The sequence below is a fragment of the Myotis brandtii genome, unplaced genomic scaffold, assembly GCF_000412655.1.
Source record: "Myotis brandtii unplaced genomic scaffold, ASM41265v1 scaffold143, whole genome shotgun sequence".
Lineage (NCBI taxonomy): Eukaryota > Metazoa > Chordata > Mammalia > Chiroptera > Vespertilionidae > Myotis > Myotis brandtii.
In genome coordinates, this window is record NW_005355115.1 from 226,455 (window position 1) to 243,888 (window position 17,434).

General features: G+C 42.1%; 1 long non-coding RNA gene across 1 annotated transcript; it reads right to left on the reverse strand.

Annotated features, from left to right (window-relative positions):
- Positions 1-364: 364 nt before the first annotated feature.
- LOC106725193 lies at positions 365-1,435 on the reverse strand. Its single transcript, XR_001361058.1, has 2 exons — positions 1,358-1,435; positions 365-646 (listed from the first exon to the last, which is right to left on the reverse strand). It is a non-coding gene; the product is annotated as an uncharacterized LOC106725193 (long non-coding RNA).
- Positions 1,436-17,434: the final 15,999 nt, after the last annotated feature.

The window sequence follows — 17,434 nt, forward strand, 5'->3', positions numbered from 1 at the left end:
GATTATTATTATTATTATTAGTGTTATTCTTTTTTAAAAATATGTTATTGATTTTTAGAGATAGAGGAATGGAGAGGGATAGAGAGATAGAAACATCGATGAGAGAGGAACATCATTGGTCAGCTGCCTCCTGCAGGCTCCCACTGGGGATCGAGCCTGCAACCCTGGCATGTGCCCTGACCAGGAATCGAACTGGCGACCTCTTGGTTCCTGGGTCGACACTACTGCTGAGCAACACCAGCCAGGCATCGTGTTATTGTTATTTTTAGTTCACTTTCATCCTAATCAGGCTTCAGTCTTTTGCTTAATAAAATCAGCTGAAGGCATACAGCCCAAGAAATCACATTGAACTCAAAACCAGTGGTTTTTATTCACTCTTTTCTCCATTGCTGAAAGAAGACTTATTTCTAGCTTTTTCCAACACTTAAAGTATCAGTAAATACATTCCTTAAATTCCTTAGAAATGACCTCGTCTTTGTAATTAAGATTCACCCTAAGGTTCAGAGACCTACTGTGCACCATGCTTGTGTCTTTGAAGGGGTTTCACACACTGCTTAGTTCCTGGTGGCTGGTAGGAGCTTTGAATTCTTTCTTTAGGACCTGTCAGGTTAGTTTGTTTTCCCTCTGGGATTCAAAATCTGATGCTCTGTTGTAAGAGAAAAGCAGAATGGGCACAATTAAGTTTCCATTTTATAGTATCTCCTTTCTTTTAAAATGCTTTTATTCAAGTCAGCTCAACTCCATTTGTTAGGATAAGGGTCTCAAAGTCTGGGCAGTTCTTACTAAATGCTGTTCTTGCTAAGTGTTAAAGTGGAGCACAGTATTTTGTAGGAAGAGCTGTCAATACGATGAGCTTGACAAGAATCCAACCTGATTAAGTGTAGCCAGCTGCAAAGAACAAATCAATATGTAATTAACCAAATAGTGGCTATAAGCAATGGCTAAGCCTCCGTTTCAGGGAGGTGAGTTTTTTATGTGAATCCCGTTTCCTTTACTTGGTTCAAGTAGATACAACTACCTAATGACTGAAGGGAGTAGCCAAAGAACATACATGCATAACCCATAGACAGAGACAACAGTGTGGTGATGGCCAGAGGGAGGGGGGCGCGAGGGCTGGGTGGAGGTGGGCAAAGGATGAGCTGGGGAGAAATGGGGACACCTGTCATAGTAACAATAACAATAAATTTAAAAAATAAAACTACCTAGTAACAACCATGTCTAATGGAGCACCCCAAAGAGTGAACCTCCCCCCAACACTTTCATCCAAATATGTTGAGGTGATTTTTAACTCTTTTAATTAAAAACTCTTTTTAAAGCGCTTACCAACCTCCCTGTCAAATGCCTGCAATGTACTTACAGATTTCCTTTAGACAGATGTCTCCCTGATATGAAAAGTAGAAAGTTGAAGTGCTGTTGAATTTGCTTCACAGATTTTCCTGGTCCCAGCAGAACTTTGTCCTGTGAGGAGCCGGTGGAGTCTTGCCATTCACAGAGTCCTGGGAGTGAATCAGGAGAAACGTGGCCATCATCAGTACTAAGATGTCTCTGGGAATGGCTGGATGTTGGCTCTTTGGTCTCACCTTCACCTCACCGGAAAATGTGATCATCTAAAGTTGTCTTAGGTGGACGAAACCCAGCAAGGACTTCCCGAAGCCACCTGGCCGCTCAAGAGACCATAGACAGTATCACAGTCACATAACCACCATGGATCGGGCAAGTGTCAACCTCTCTTAGAACCTTTGTCCACAACCTCCATCACTTTTGAGATTCAATACATGACTTGCTATTGAGAGAGAGAGAAAGCTTTCTAGTAAAATAAAAAGTTATGTCCACTGCAGAAAATTTGAGGAAATATTTTGCTAGGGCAAAGAAAAATAGAATAAAAGAAAACAAACTTACCCATGACCCCACATCTCTTTTCATATTTGGTATGTTTCCAGTCTGGTTTTATTGCTTTCATTCTATTTTTATATATGTATATGTACACTTTTCTGAGCATAAACTATGTATATATATATATCAAAGCTGAGTATTATCTTTACACAAACTAATGTATGCTGATGCTTCTCAAGGTATGGTCTGTGAGCCTGCAGCCTGGACATTCTCAAGAAAGTTTAGAAATGTGGAATGTCAGGCCCCACCCCTGATCTGCCGAATCAGAATATGCAGCTGACCAAATCCCTAGGTGATTCACATTAAAGTTTGAGAAGTCACAAATCAATATATACCAGACTTCACTCTTTTGTAATCTAAATGTTAGAGAGATTGACATTACAATGTATGTATTTCTGTATCCCACTTTGTCACTTATAAAAAGTTGTTATTTTTTCCTGTGTTCATTGCCCCTGGTTGACAATGCTGTGTAAATAATACTGTATAGAATTATGAAAACATTTAGAGATTACAAAAGAGGGAAGTCTGGTAGACATTGATTTGTGACTTGGCAAAGAAAGGTCTAAAAAGCTTTGTAATTTTTAAAAAGGCCTTATTATTCTAAAATTTTTCCTAATAAAACATTGATTGATTATGGGAGTTAGAACTACAGACATGTGGGGCTTACAGACAGATACATACGGTCTGGGAAATGCATTTTCCCATTGTAGGCATTTTCATCTTTGTGTGAACATCATAAAGTGTGCTCACAAACCTACATGGTACAGCCCACTACACACCGAGGCTCTATGGTACAGCCTATTGCTCCCAGGCTACACACCTGTGCAACATGTTACTGTACTGAATACTGTAGGCAATTGTAACACAATGCTAAGGATTTGTGTGTCTAAACATAGAACAGGTACAATAAATATACAGCATGAAATATAAAAGATTGAAAAATATATATATAAAAGATTGTACACCTGTGTAGGGCACTCACCATGAATGGAGCTTGCAGGACTGGAATTTGCCCTGGGTGAGTCAGAGTGAATGCTGAGTGAATGCGAAAGCCTAGGACAAGACTACACTATTGTGGCTTTTATCAGCACTGTACACTCAGGCTACACTACATTTATAAAACAAAATGAGATGAAGTCAAGCACAAGAGAAAATAATGCAATCAGGAGACATGCTAAACACAAGATGTATCATGAGGCTTTTCATTATAAGTAGAGTATGCTGTAAAATAGTGATAAAAAGTATAGTATATAACCATAGCCAGTTTAGCTCGGTGTTTAGAGCAGGGATCCTCAAACTACGGCCCACGGGCCACATGCAAATACAAATATTGTATTTGTTCCCGTTTTGTTTTTTTACTTCAAAATAAGATATGTGCAGTGTGCATAGGAATTTGTTCATAGTTTTTTTTTAAACTATAGTCCGGCCCTCCAACGGTCTGAGGGACAGTGAACTGGCCCCCTGTTTAAAAAGTTTGAGGACCCCTGGACTAAAGGGTCGAGGGCTGGTGCAATCCCTGGCCCCTGTTGGGGCAGGTGCAACCAATCAATGTGTCTCTCTCACATCGATGTTTCTCACTCTCCCCTCCCCGCTCCACTCTCTAAAAATCAATGGGAAAAATAAACCCGGGCGAGGCTTAACAAAAAAATTTAAGTAGTAAACACAAAAACAAGTAACACAGTCATTTATTATCATTATCAAGTATTATGTAGTGGACATAATTGTATGTGCCGTACTTTTGTGCACTTGGCAGTGCAAGAGGTTTGATTGCATGAGCAACATCACAAACCCATGAGTAATGCTTTGCAGTATGACTTCAGGATGGTTACCAAGTCACCAGCCAGATAGGAGTTTCTCTGCTCCATTATAACCTTATAGGACCAGCAACTTCCATGTGGTCCCTCTTGACGGAATATCTGTATGCAGCACATGACTATTTCAGAAATGTGGTTCTTTCATTATCTAAGAATGTGAAACAATATACACACAAAAAAAACACCCTTAGGGAAGGAGGGCAACAAGTCATTAATGAGAGCACAGCTGCAACAGTTCTGCAGGCCAGCCAGGACTTGTCAGCACTTGCAGTAAATTGCTAGGAGGTGGGGGGAAGGTGACACCTGAATTGTAATCACCTGATTCAGATAAGAAAACAAAGGCTGTTGACTGCTGAACATCTGGACATCTTATAGCTCTACTTTCCTCTTTCATTCGAGCAAAAAGCTTTGTAGCTTCTCCAGATAAGAAAAGAAAGAGTTCCGTGTACTTTGGAAAGACCTAAGGAATTATAACCAGCTCTCAGGCACCAGGCAGACAATAGGTAACAAAACAAGATTTGGTTGCTTCAAAGCAAGGCATTAACTTTACATTCTAACTCCGAGTAAAATGGAATTCTGAGTGCTTTTAGGAGACTGCAGCCTTCAGCACTAAGGACACAAAAATATTCAGAGCCTGATATAGGGAGTCGGCCAGCATCACTGTGCTTGGCAGGGAGCAAAGGCAGGCAGGGCAGTGGGAAAACTTCACAGTGACTAACGTGACCACATTATCCTCAGCTTGACTTCAATTTAGGTTTCTTTGTCTGTAGGCTCCTGACCTCCCTTTTTCCGAGAGCATTTACTTGAGAAAACCTGCAAGTATGAATTCTTTCTCTGCCCTTGGAGATGTAAATCTCCCAACCTCTGGGAGCTTCTACAACCTAGGAGTGTCTTTCTTAAGGTCCTGGGAGCCATCCCTTTGAAAGGTAATCAAGAATCAAGAAAGACCATACCCCTACCACACAGTGTCTGCAAGGGGGTAGGAGCCCAACCTTTTTAAGCATTAGTTAGCAAACAGATGGCTGACACTGACCACCCTCCCTAATGGCTTTCCAGTACTCTTCCACCAGCTCACCCCAGTGCCTCAAAACCCTCCCACCTTTTGTTTCTAAGGGGTTGAGTTCACTCTCTCCTATTGCGTAGTCTTGAATAAAGTCTTACCTGCTTAACTTTGGTGCAATTTTTCTTGGACAATAGAAAAAGGAAGGCTTCGTGTATGCTCTGATAGTATGGGAAAGCTGGAGGTCGACTATGTAGAGTGGCTTCTTATATGGTTGGTTTGGGGCTTTCTCTGGTGGGTCCTGAGTTGGAATGGTGCAATCAAATAGGGAAGCTGGCAGTCAAATAGGGAAGCTGGCAGTCAAATAGGGAAGCTGGCATTAACCACATCCTAATCTCTTCTGGGCTGATTGCAGCAGAGGCTACAGTTTAGCTTCCCAGGCTAATTGCTCCAGAAGTTGTAGGCCAGAGTTCTACAACATGACAAATAGTATCAATCTCGTAGGGTTTTCTTCTAGGAGTAAGTTAAAAATACAATGCCTGCCATACAAGAAGTATTCAAACTTAGCTATGATTATTGTTGTTTAGTTCACTTTTCATTCTAACCAGGCTTTAGTCTTTTAATTTTTTAATTTATTGATTGATTTTTTTAGAGAGAGAGGAAGGGAGAGAGAGAAACATCAATCTTTGTTCCACCCACGTATGCATTCTTTGGTTGATTCCTATATGCAACCTGACCAGGGATCAAACTGCAAACCTGGCGTATCGGGAGGATGCTCCAACTGAACTACCTGGCCAGGGCCTGGTCTTTTATGTAATAATAATCTTTTTTTTTAAAAAAAGAGCAGAAGGCATACAACACAAGAAATCATGTCAAACCCAACCTAGTGTTTTTAACTAATACTCTTCTTTGTTTTCCCCCCAGATATTATATATGGTCTGGACATTGTCCATATATATACTTAATTATTAATTACAAGACTATCTTAAAAAACAGAGTTGGTAACCAGAAGACCCAGTCACAGTATTTTTTGGGGGGGAATTACCACATATTTTTCATTTATTTCTTAGAAACATCCAGAATGCAAGTAGTTTCTTATGGGGGTGAACTCTGCTTCGGCGTAGTTCAGCCCTGACTGGTGGCACCCAAGATGCTGTATAATGGATTGATGTCACCTCACTGAGAGTACAGTAAGATCTGTACAGAGTCCACCTGAGCAAAGGGTCTTCCTCAGTGATCACTGAGGTTACTGAGTGCGTAAACTTCATCTTCAAGCTGGTTTGTTGTACAACCTGCCCCAGGCACAGAACCCTGAGTGTCAAAAGCTAATTTGTGTGCCCACTGGATCATTATTCGGCTCATGTCCTACTTCCAAAAAGTCTTGTGAAGATTTATTTTGAAAGCCCACCAGGTCCATGGGCAAGTGGCAAAATTATATCCTGAATTCAACTTGGCAGAAGGATAGAAAGGTTTAAGTGGCACCAGATAAGTTTTACCAAACCAAGAAAACTTTGATGGAGGACTTCTGAACACAGTCCACTTCTGTAAGATTCTCTCACTACTGATGTTCATATCTTAGAAGCCCTAAGCTTTCCTGTGGACTTCCCAATCCAACCTCAATATTGACCCACATTCCTAAGATTATGAGGTTCAGGCTAAGCAATCTTTTTGTCCCAACACAACTGGGTGGGGAAATGTGCAGACTTATGAGTAAAATAATCTTATAATCAAAATGTTGGAGTAGAAGAGAAAAGATTCTGTGGCCCCTCTTCAGTGGCATGCCAAGGACTAGGCACTGGGCAGAGTTTGCCCAGAGGTGAAAAAACACAGTGCACCATCTTTAGAGATTTTAAACAATGGTAAAGACGGACTAAAAGTCAGTCTGCTTTTTATCATTGCCAGGTGCTTAGTGATAAAATACTACTCTCCTGCGGGGGGCGGGGGGGGGGGCGGTGGTTGTTGATCTAAATTCTAAAAAATTCCTATGATTACTGTGTGAATTTTAATAATATAGATGTAAGCTTCAAATTAGCACTTTTTAAAAATATTTTTTCTATATGGAAACTAAGGAACTCTCAGTGTTGTCCCCTAATGTCTCTCTCTCTCTCTCTCTCTCTCTCTCTCTCTCTCTCTCTCTCTCTCCCCACATGCACACAAGGAATCAGTTTCATGCACTTATTCTGAGAGTCAGTTCCTAAGGGTTCAGAGTCTTTCAAACTCACTTGGAGTGTACTTTGTGTCTCCAACCCCTATGTATTCCTGCATTTCATGAGCAGATTCAACCCTAGCTGACGTAGCTCAGTGATAGAGTGTTGGCCTGTACACCGAAGAGTTGCAGGTTTGATTCCGGTCAAGGGCATGTAGCTGGGTTGCAGGTTGGATCCCTGGCCCCGGTTGGGGCACATGTGTGAGGCAACCAATCAATGTGTCTCTCTTACATTGATATTTCTCTCTCTTTCCTCTCTCTCTCTTCACCTCCCTCCACCCCTCCTTTCTACATTTTTAAAAGTTGAATGACTGAATCTGATCAAAGTTAGGGTGAGTTTCCAAATATGAGAACTGATAATATTAGCAAGTGTTTTTTAAATTTAAAAAGTCAACAGTTCAAGATCTGTCATTTTAAATCATGGATGAAGTAATGTAAGCCTAAATTTGAAGCAGTCCGTGAAATTTTACATTATAATGGTAAAAAGTATTTCTAAAACTTGAAAGCTGTTTCTACATTCTTGCTCAGTAGCAAAGGTTCTTATTCAGAGGCCTCAATGGGTCCATGACCAGCCCCAGGGAAAACTGTGTGGGTATTTTTTCAGTTCATTTTTCTGGGAAAACGAAGCACAGCTGTACCAGATTCTCAAAGGGCCTTATAATCTAAACAATTAAGTTATTGAGCAAATCATCCACAAAAATTCCAGTAACATTTCAGAGTGGGAGTGAGGAATGGGAAAAATTACAGAATATCAGTCCGTTAAACTGAGAGTCGGTTTAAGTTTAACAGTAAGAATAACAGTGGCTAAGAATAAAAACAGTACTGAAGTGAAGTCAGGGGAGTGGCTGCATGAGAGAGCCCCTTGATTTCTCTTTTCCAAGTTTCAACAATTTGAACAGCTACTCAACAAAAGCAACCCACAAACGCACCTGAGGGATCAGAGAGATCCGCCCATTGAAACATCCAAAGGTGGTCACAGGGAAACAAATGGGGGAGGCAAGAAGGGAGAAGGGCTGAGAGTGGAGGTGAGACGGAGGAAAGGCTGAGATGACCCAGGGACGCAGCCCTATGGCCCAGAGCCCTCGGAGGGGCTCAGCCCGGAGAGGGCAGGAATCCTGTTGTGGCCGGCGCTTCCTTCAGCCCGGAGGAGCAGAGAGATCCGGTGGGCACTCCTGCAGGAGTGAGCAGCCTGAGCAGCGGCTGAGGCCAGAGACTTGGGCAAGGACACAGCACAGAGTGCAGCTGTGGTTGCTGGGTAGTGGGCATTCCAGACAGAGGAACAAAGCATACAGCCCAGCTGGCCTGCAGTCTCCTGGAATTGCGGAGCACATTATCTGCAAACCTGAGAACTGGTACTACAGAATCATATCTTCCCTTGGGCAAAGGGTGCACTCTGTGACCGGTGCCAGGGTCGGGGCTCAGGGGGGACCCCAGAGAAGTCTGAGGTCGCCATTACTGAAGGGCAAAATGACAAAGAATCTGGCCGGTTCCTCCAGCCTATCCCATCCCCAGACATCTCTGTTGCACTGATACCAGCGTCTGACTGCAGGGGCGCACTGGGATTTCACAGAGCTAAAAACTTGTGATTTGGCGCCACCTACTGGAAAGTAATAGAAAGACATCTTTGTATTAATCTGCTAGAGAAGTGCCCAGACAAGGAATCCATCAATTACCAAGAATAAAAAAGGTAGCGAGGCAGCTCAGAAAGAATATGATTCTCCAGGAAACATGCTTAAGGACATGGAAATATATAAGTGACAGAATTCAAGATCGCAGTTCCGAAAAGACTCAACAAGATGAGAGAAAATACAGACAGGCAATTTAATGCTTTCAGAAAACAAATTAATGAACAAAATGAGTACTTTACCAACGAGATTGAAACTTTAAAAAGAACCAAACAGAGCCCTGGTTGGTATATCCCAGTGGTAAGAGCACCGGCCTGTGCACTGAAGGGTCGTGCGTTCGATTCCCGGTCAAGGGCATGTACCTGGGTTGCAGATGGATCCCCTGAGTGCCTGTGGAAGGCAGCCAATTGATGTGTCTCTCTCACATCAATGTCTATCTATCTATTATTTATCTATTATCTATCTATCTATCTATCTATCTATCATCTATCTATTTCTCCCTCTCTTCCACTTTCTCTGAAAATCAGTGGAATATATCCTGTTAGGATTAAAAAGAAAGAACCAAACAGAAATTCTGGAGAATAACTCAATAAAAGAGATCTAGAATGAACTATAGAGCATAGGAAATAGAATGGAGAAGACGGAGGAAAGAATTAGTGATATCAAAGATAAAAATATAGAAATGACACAGAGGGGAGAAGAGAGAGACTTGAGCATTAAAAAAATGAAATAACTCTATGAGAACTATCTTATTTAATCAGAAAGAGCAATTTAAGAATAATAGGTAGGTCAGACGAAGAAGAGAAGGAGAATGGAATGGAGAGACCATTCAAACAATTTGTTGATTAGAACTTCCCAACCTATGGAAAAAGGTAGATTCTCAAATCCAAGAAGCAATCAGAACACTTAGTTACCTCAATCTAAAGAGGCCTCCTCTGAGGCATATTGCATTAAAATTGTCAAAAATTGACGACAAAGAAAGAATTCTCAAGGTAGCCAGGGAAAAGAAGGAAGTGACCAACAATAAAAAAAAAAAAAAGCCAATCAGGTTATCATCGGACTTCTCAGTGGAAACTCTACAAGTCAGAAGAGAGTGGAACCAAATATTCAAATTACTGAAAGAGAGAAATTACCAGCCATGAATAATATATCCAATAAGGTTACCTGTAAGTATGTAGGAAAAATAAAGACTTTTCCAGACATACAAAGCTGGGAGAATTTGTCACCAGAAGACTTCCATTGCAGGAAATACTCAAGGGCGTTATTCTACCTGAAGTAAAGAACAAAAGGTCATAACACTATGAGTATGATCACCATCAGACTTACAGCATAAACAGGGATAATTTCTGCCAACAAAAACACAAAAGGGGAGGGATAAAAGTCTGAATTTGCAAAGGAGGATGGAGGCCAGACCATTCGAAATAAAAAGGACTACTGTATATATGAAACTTTCTTTTTCATAAATCTAATGGTAACCACACACACACAAACAAAACTGAGACACTTAGCATAGAAAGAGGAAGCAGAGGAAAGAAGTATGGAACACCATCAAACAAAAATAGCAGACAAAAACACAAAGGAAAAGAACAAATGGAGGCACAAAGCTACCAGAAAACAAAAGATAAAATGGCTAGAGGAATCCTCATACGTCAGTAATTATCCTAAATGTAAATGGACTGAATTCATCAATAAAGAGGCACAGAGAAGATTGGATTAAAAAAACACACACAACAAAACCCCAAACATATGGCTGCCTTCAGGAGACACATCTAAGCTGCAAAGACAAAGGTATATTCAAAGTAAAAGGGTGGAAATGATTCACCAAGCAAATAACATCCACAGAAAAGCAGGTGTAGCCATACTTATATCTAACAAAATAGATTTCAAGATAAGAAAGGTAATAAGAGACAAAGATGGACATTTTATAATGACAAAGGGAACACTACATCAAGAAGACATAACACTTCTTAAACATGCACCCAATCATGGAGCACCAAAATATGTAAAGCAACTACTAACGGAATTAAAGGGAGAAACAGACCAAAGCACTATCATAGTGGGGGACCTTAACACTCCATTGACAGCTCTTGACAGATCATCCAAACAGAAAATCAACAAATATTGGCCTTAAATGACACACTAGACCAAGTGGACATAATTGACATCTACAGAGCCTTTCATCCCCAAACATCAGATTATATACATTCTTCTCCAGTGCACATGGAACATTCTCAAGGATAGGCCATATGCTAGGTCACAAAACTAGCCTCAACAAATTCAAGAAAATTGAAATTATACTACCCAGCATATTCTCTTCAAAATTAGAAATCAACTACAAATAGGAAGTAAAGAAACCCACAAATATGTGGAGATTAAACAACATACTACTAAATAATGACTGGGTCAAAGAAGAAATAAAAGGTGAGATCAATAGATATATAGAGACAAATGAGAATGACAGTATAACATACCAAAACTTATGGGATGCAGCAAAGGCGATAATGAGAGGGAAGTTTATATCATTGCAGGCCTATCTCAAGGAACAAGAGAAAGCCCAAGTTAACAACATGACATTACATCTTAAAGGACTAGAAAAAGAAGAACAAAAGCAACCCAAAGTCAGAAAGAAAATAATAAAAACTAGACCAGAATTAAATGAAATAGAGAACCAAAAGCTATACAAAAAATTAATAAACAAAGAGCTGGTTCTTTGAAAAGGCTAATGAAATTGACAAACCCCTGGCTAGACTCACAAAGGAAAAAATAAAAGACCCATATAAACAAAATCAGAAATGAAAGAGAAGTTACTACAGATCTCACAGATATATATATAAAGGATCATACTAGAATACTATGAAAGACTATATGTCACTAAATTCAATAATCTAGAAGAAATGGATAAGTTCCTAGAAATATATACCCTTCCTCCTAGACTGAATCAAGAAGAAATGAAAAATCTAAGTAGACCAATCAGCAATGAGGAAATTGAAACAACCATCAAAAACCTCCCAAAAAATAAAAATCCAGGACCAGTTGGGCCTCACCAGTGAGTTCTACAAATGTTCAAAGAAGAGTGGATACCCATCCTACTCAAACTCTTCCAAAAATTTTAAGAAAAGGAAATACTTTCTAACATTTTATGAGGCCAATAAACCCTGATGCCAAAACTGCAAGGATAACACTAGAAAAGAAAGCTACAGACCAGTATCTCTGATGAATACCGATGCCAAAATCCTAAACAAGATACAAGCAATTTGTAAGCAAATTGAATACAACAATACATTTTAAAAAATGATTCATCATGATCAAGTGGAGCTCATTCCAGGGGCCCAAGGATGATTCAACATACATGAATCTATCAATGTAATACACCACATTAACAAAAGAAAGGATAAAAATCATATGATCTTATCAATAGATGCAGAAAAAGCATTTGGTAAGATACAACTTCCATTTATGATCAAAACACTCAAGAAAAAGGGTATAGAAGAAAAGTTCCTCAACATAACAAAGACCATAGATGACAAACCCTCAGCCAATATCATACTCAATGGTGAAAAACTGAAAGCTTTTCCTTTAAAATCAGGAACAAGACAAGGATGCCCACTCTCGCCACTCTTATTCCAAATAGCTCTGGAAGTCCTAGCCAGACCAATCAGCAAGAGAAAGGAATACAAACTTTTTAAATTCTCACTTTTAGAGGATATCTTTATTGATGAGAGAGAGAGAGAGAGAGAGAGAGAGAAGAAACACCAATCAGTTGGTTGCCTCTGATATGCGGCATGACCAGGGATCGAATCTGAAACCTGGGTACATGCCCTGACCAGGAATTGAACCCGCACCCTTTTGTGCACTGGACAATGCTTCAACCAATCAAACCACCCGGCCAGGGTCCAATAAATTTAATTTCAAAATAAATAAAATTTAAAAAATAATATTCATTAAAAAACATACACACACAGTACTTACCAAGGGCTGAAATGGCAGTGGCAGGCCGGGGGTGATTGCATTGCTGCTCAGAGGGGTGGGGGTGGGGGGGTGACTGTTCATGCTGGTGTTGCCACAGCCCCCAGCGGGGCAGTATTGTGGTCCATTGTGTGGGGCCCGGGGCTGTGGCTCCTGGGGCTGCTGGAGTGGTCATTTCAGATAGATGACAACGCCCACTTCTGGAAGGGGGCGCGCTGCTCTGAAAAAAAAACAGGACAGCACCTTGTCCCTGTCACAGCAGCAGCTCAACGAGGAGGAGCTGGGTCAACTTTGGGATGTGGCCGCCCTGAATGGCCTGTGCTGTGTTCAAGTCCGTGGAGATCTGGGGCCCCTGATGGCCCCGAAGCTGGGGGCTAAGTCTCCTCCTGGTCCCCACACCCTAGGATGGCAGCCTTCATCAGTGCCTGGAGATGGGGCAGGCGCAGAAGGCCAAGGACGCCAGGAGCAGAAGTCCTTCGTTCCTAAATAGTGGATAAAAGTCACTCCTGTCCTCCTGTCCCTCATGATGGGGAATGACGGATCCAGGGTCCAAGTGGGTGGAGGTGGTCTGTGTAGGGCGTGGTCCAGTCAGCGTTGACCTCTTTCATTCAGGGGACTCCCTCCTGCCCAGAGCACTGAGCCTGGGTCTTGCCAAGAGTGATTTGCTATAGCCCCAAAGGCTTCCTTTTGCCCACAGGATGGAATCTAAGCTCATGGGCCTCTCTGAACTTCTGTCCTGTCACTCCTACCTCCCACCCCATCCCCACCACCACGACCACCATGAGCAACACACACACACACACACACACACACACACACACAGCTCTTTAGTCTGGGAACATGCCAGCTCTCTCCAGCCTCCGGGCCTTTGTTCTCAGTTCTCACCCTGCCTTCCCATCCTGACCAGACAGTCCCTTGCCTCCTAGATGATCTAACTCATCAGACACACTCCTGTCTCCCTGTCCTGGTGGTCACAGAGCAGACCTGGGCTGGCCTGGCCCTGGGCACCGGGCCACTCCTCCTAGAATCCTGCCCCAGGGCCCTGCTCTGCCTTGTCTCTTCTCTGCCCAGGATGCCAGGCCCTGCATAGGCTTCCGGGCTGGAGGTTTCACTGTGTCATTTCAAGTCTCCAGGCCTCTGCACACAGTGTGCCTTATGCCTAGGACAACCTTCCATCTCATTTGTTGGCCAACTCCTTGTCCTCAGTCATGGTTCAACCCAACTGTCTCTTGGGAAAGTCTCCTCCAAAGCCTGAGGTGAAACTGAGCACCCCTCCTTTTGCACACATTCCCCTAGAGCTCATGCTGTAATGTTGGAAGCTGAATCTTCCCCTCTGAAGTCATCTTCACCAGGGTTGACATCTGCCGTGTCTTGTCCACCTGCTCTAGCCTGATGTCAAATTGGTTCACATCCCTTTTCTTTTCCATTGGCCGTGACTGCAGCCTGAATGGACTCTGCCCACCTCTACCCAGAGCTTCACCTGGCTGACTCATCCTTGTCTTCAAGTGTCTTCTCCACTGTCTCACCTTCTATGACCAACCATCCTGGCCCAGACCACCATGGTACATGGTACACGAGACTGACATTACCTCATTACTTATTTTTATTCCCTTCCCCCCACCCCCATCCCTTTAGCAACTATCAGCTCATCATTTAGATTTGAGTTCAAATGTCACCTCCTCAGAGAAGCATTCCCTAATTTGGCAGCCACCATTTACCTACCCATGGTCATTCTATCTTCTTTGTTGCCAAAAATCTACATTTGATGATTCCTAATGATTTTTTTCACCCATTGTGGCCACTTTTCTTTTCTGGTCATTGAATTAGATGTAGAAATGTGACCATTTGTGTTCGATGAATTTTAGGGAAAAGTTGGCTGGAGAGGACTGAGCTTCTAGGAAAAAATTTTTTCCTGATAAAATGAGAGAGCAACACTAGAAAAAAGGTTACCTTGACCCTCTTCCCCCATTTCTTTCTCCCTTCTGGCTTTCAAATCTGTAAAAGAATGTAATATCTGCAGCTACAGCAACCATCTTGCAACCATGAAGCATTGAGCCTGAGGAAAATGCCAAAATGTTGAGGGTAGGGGAACAAAAGGATGAAAAGCCTTGGTCCTTAATGACACCACTAAACAACTAAGCCCACCTTGGGATCAATAACCTCTGGGCTTTTAAAATAAAAGTAATGCTCCTAAGACTTGTGCTATGGTGAGATCTTCTATTACTTGTGGCCAAAGTAGCTTAATTGATACTTCTAACACCCTATCAATAGCAGCACCCCAATCATTCTCTCTCATATTTCACTTACTTTTTATCTATATATCTAGTCAAAATGATCATGCTTGGAAAGGTTATTGGTTAATTTTATTCCCCATGGATTATGGGGACAGGAATTTAGTCAATTTCATTACTGCTGTATTTCCAGGACCTAGGTTAATGCCTGACACCTTGTGGGAGCTCAATAAATATGTGCTAGACAAGTGCTCAGAGGAGTAAACACTTCTTGAGACAACTCTGGTTCTTGTCCATCTCACAACAGATTGTGAGCTCCTATAGGTCAGATATCCAGATTTCATTATTTTATTTCCCCCAAATCTAACACACTGCTTGGAATATAGTAGGTAAATAATATTTTATGAATGGATACACATGCTCTCTGGATCCCTTCTTCAATAACCACCTTTCTACTTAAGATACAACTTCTGAACATCCAATACTGAACACCTTGGCAAAGGAATTCTGAACTATCATTTCACGAGAGTTAAGCTTACAAGAAAATTTTATGATAGAGTCTTAAACTGGCAAATATCACAGAGATTGGCCTTGTAGACCAAACTTCTAGATGAAACACTTCCAGTAATATAGAGCTGATCATCTCAGGAGAATGGGCTAATAATGAGGTTGGAATTACATAAAATGTGAGTGGGCTCAGAGAACCAAGATGGCAGCATAGCTAAACGCCTGTACTCACTGCCTCCCACAACCACATCAAAATTGCAACTAAAAAAACAGAACAATCATCATCCAGAACCACCTCAATTCTGGCTGAATGGAAGTCCTACAACTAGAGAAGTAAAGAAGAAAGCATATTGAGACTGGTAGGAGGGGTAAAGACATGGAATGGGCTGGTCTGACACCCATATGTGACATTTTTTTAATTGGGAGGAATATCTCCAAAGCCCCCTGTGAGAATCAGGGGTCCCAGCTGCACACCAGACCCCCATCCCAGGGTTCCAGAGCTGGAAAGAGAAGTCCCTGTAAATTTGGGGTGTAAAAACCAGCGGGGATTGTGGCTGAGAGACATGTAAACTGCTGGAGACCCAAGTGTTCTTCTTAAAGGGTCAACATATGAACTTACACAGTTTCACTTCCCCTAAACTTCAGCACCAGTGGCAGCTCTGGGAGAATCCAGGGAAATACAGGCAGGAACTTAGGGGCAGCTTTCTCCCAGACAGGGATCTCACAGGGGTCATTTTTCTTGTGCTGGGACCTCCCCCATCACAGGGCTGACTGGTAGCCACATCTGAGTTTCCATCAGTGTGGCCCACACTGATGGCTCCACCCTGGTGATTCCCTGAGACCCTGTCCCATCCAATTTACAGCCCCACCCAAGCTATTTGCACCTGCTTTTCCATATGAATGGCCTGTCCTGGCTCAGGCTTCAGACTTTGCTAAATCTCTTAAATAAGCAGCTGGAGTCAGCCTGCCCCAAAACTATCAATAAAAGGCCCAAGACCCAGCACTAGCTCCAGCCTGCCTTGCTTCACTGCTGGGCCTCACCTGGGTGCTTCCAAGCCCAATACAAGTAGCAGCGATCTGCAGATCTTGAGTTCCTGCCAAGTGGCCCCAGGCAGTGGCTGACTTTGCACCTCCTTGGAGGCCCCAGTGCACCCAGCAGATAGCTTCAGACCATAGCAGATTACAACTCTAAACATCCACAAGCAACACACTGAAGGGGCAGATTCAATGAGCACCAACGCCCCACTGAAGCAAGTCCTGCTCCATACCGGTGGACACAGCAATTCTTCCACTGCAGTCAAAGCTGGTCCTCACAGTCAATTGGCCTGGAGGTCAATTCCTCCCAGTGACACCAACAGCAATCAAAGCTCAACTATAACAAGACTATGCACACAGCCCACACAGGGCTGCACCTAGAGTGCCCAGCTCAGGTGACTGGGGAGTCTGAGGCACTGGGTCCTACAGGATACCTACTACACAAGGCCACTCTACCAATTCCAGGAGACATAACAGCTCTACCTAATACATAGAAACAAACACAGGGAAGCAGTCAAAATGTGGAGACAAAGAAACATGTCACAAATGAAAGAAATGGAAGCAAGCAAACTATTGGTTACAGAGTTCAAAACAATGGTTATAGTGTTACTCAAGGATCTGAATGAGAGCTTCAAGGGACTTAGTAACTTTCAAGGATCTTATTGAGAATGTCAAAGACATAAAAAGGACCAGTCAGAAATTAAGCATACACTAACTGAAAAAAAGAAAAATTTACAGGGATTCAACAGTAAAGTAGAGGATTCTGAGAATCAAATAAACAATTTGGAATATGAGGAAGCAAAAAACACCCAATCAGAAGAGCAAAAGGAAAAAAGAATCCAAAAATATGAGATAGTGTAAGGAGCCTCTGGGACAACTTCAAGTGTACCAACACTCTCATTATGGGGGTGCCAGACGAAGACAGAGAGCAAGATATTGAAAATCTATTTGAAAAAATAATGACAGAAAACTTCCCCTGCCTGGTGAAAGAAATAGACTTACAAGTCCAAGAAGCACAGAGAGTCACAAACAAGAGGGACCCAAAGAGGAACACATCAAGACACAACATAATTAAAATGCCAAAGAGAGAATCTTAAAAGCAGCAAGAGAAAAGCAGTTAGTTACCTACAAGAGAGTGCCCACATGACTTGAGCTGA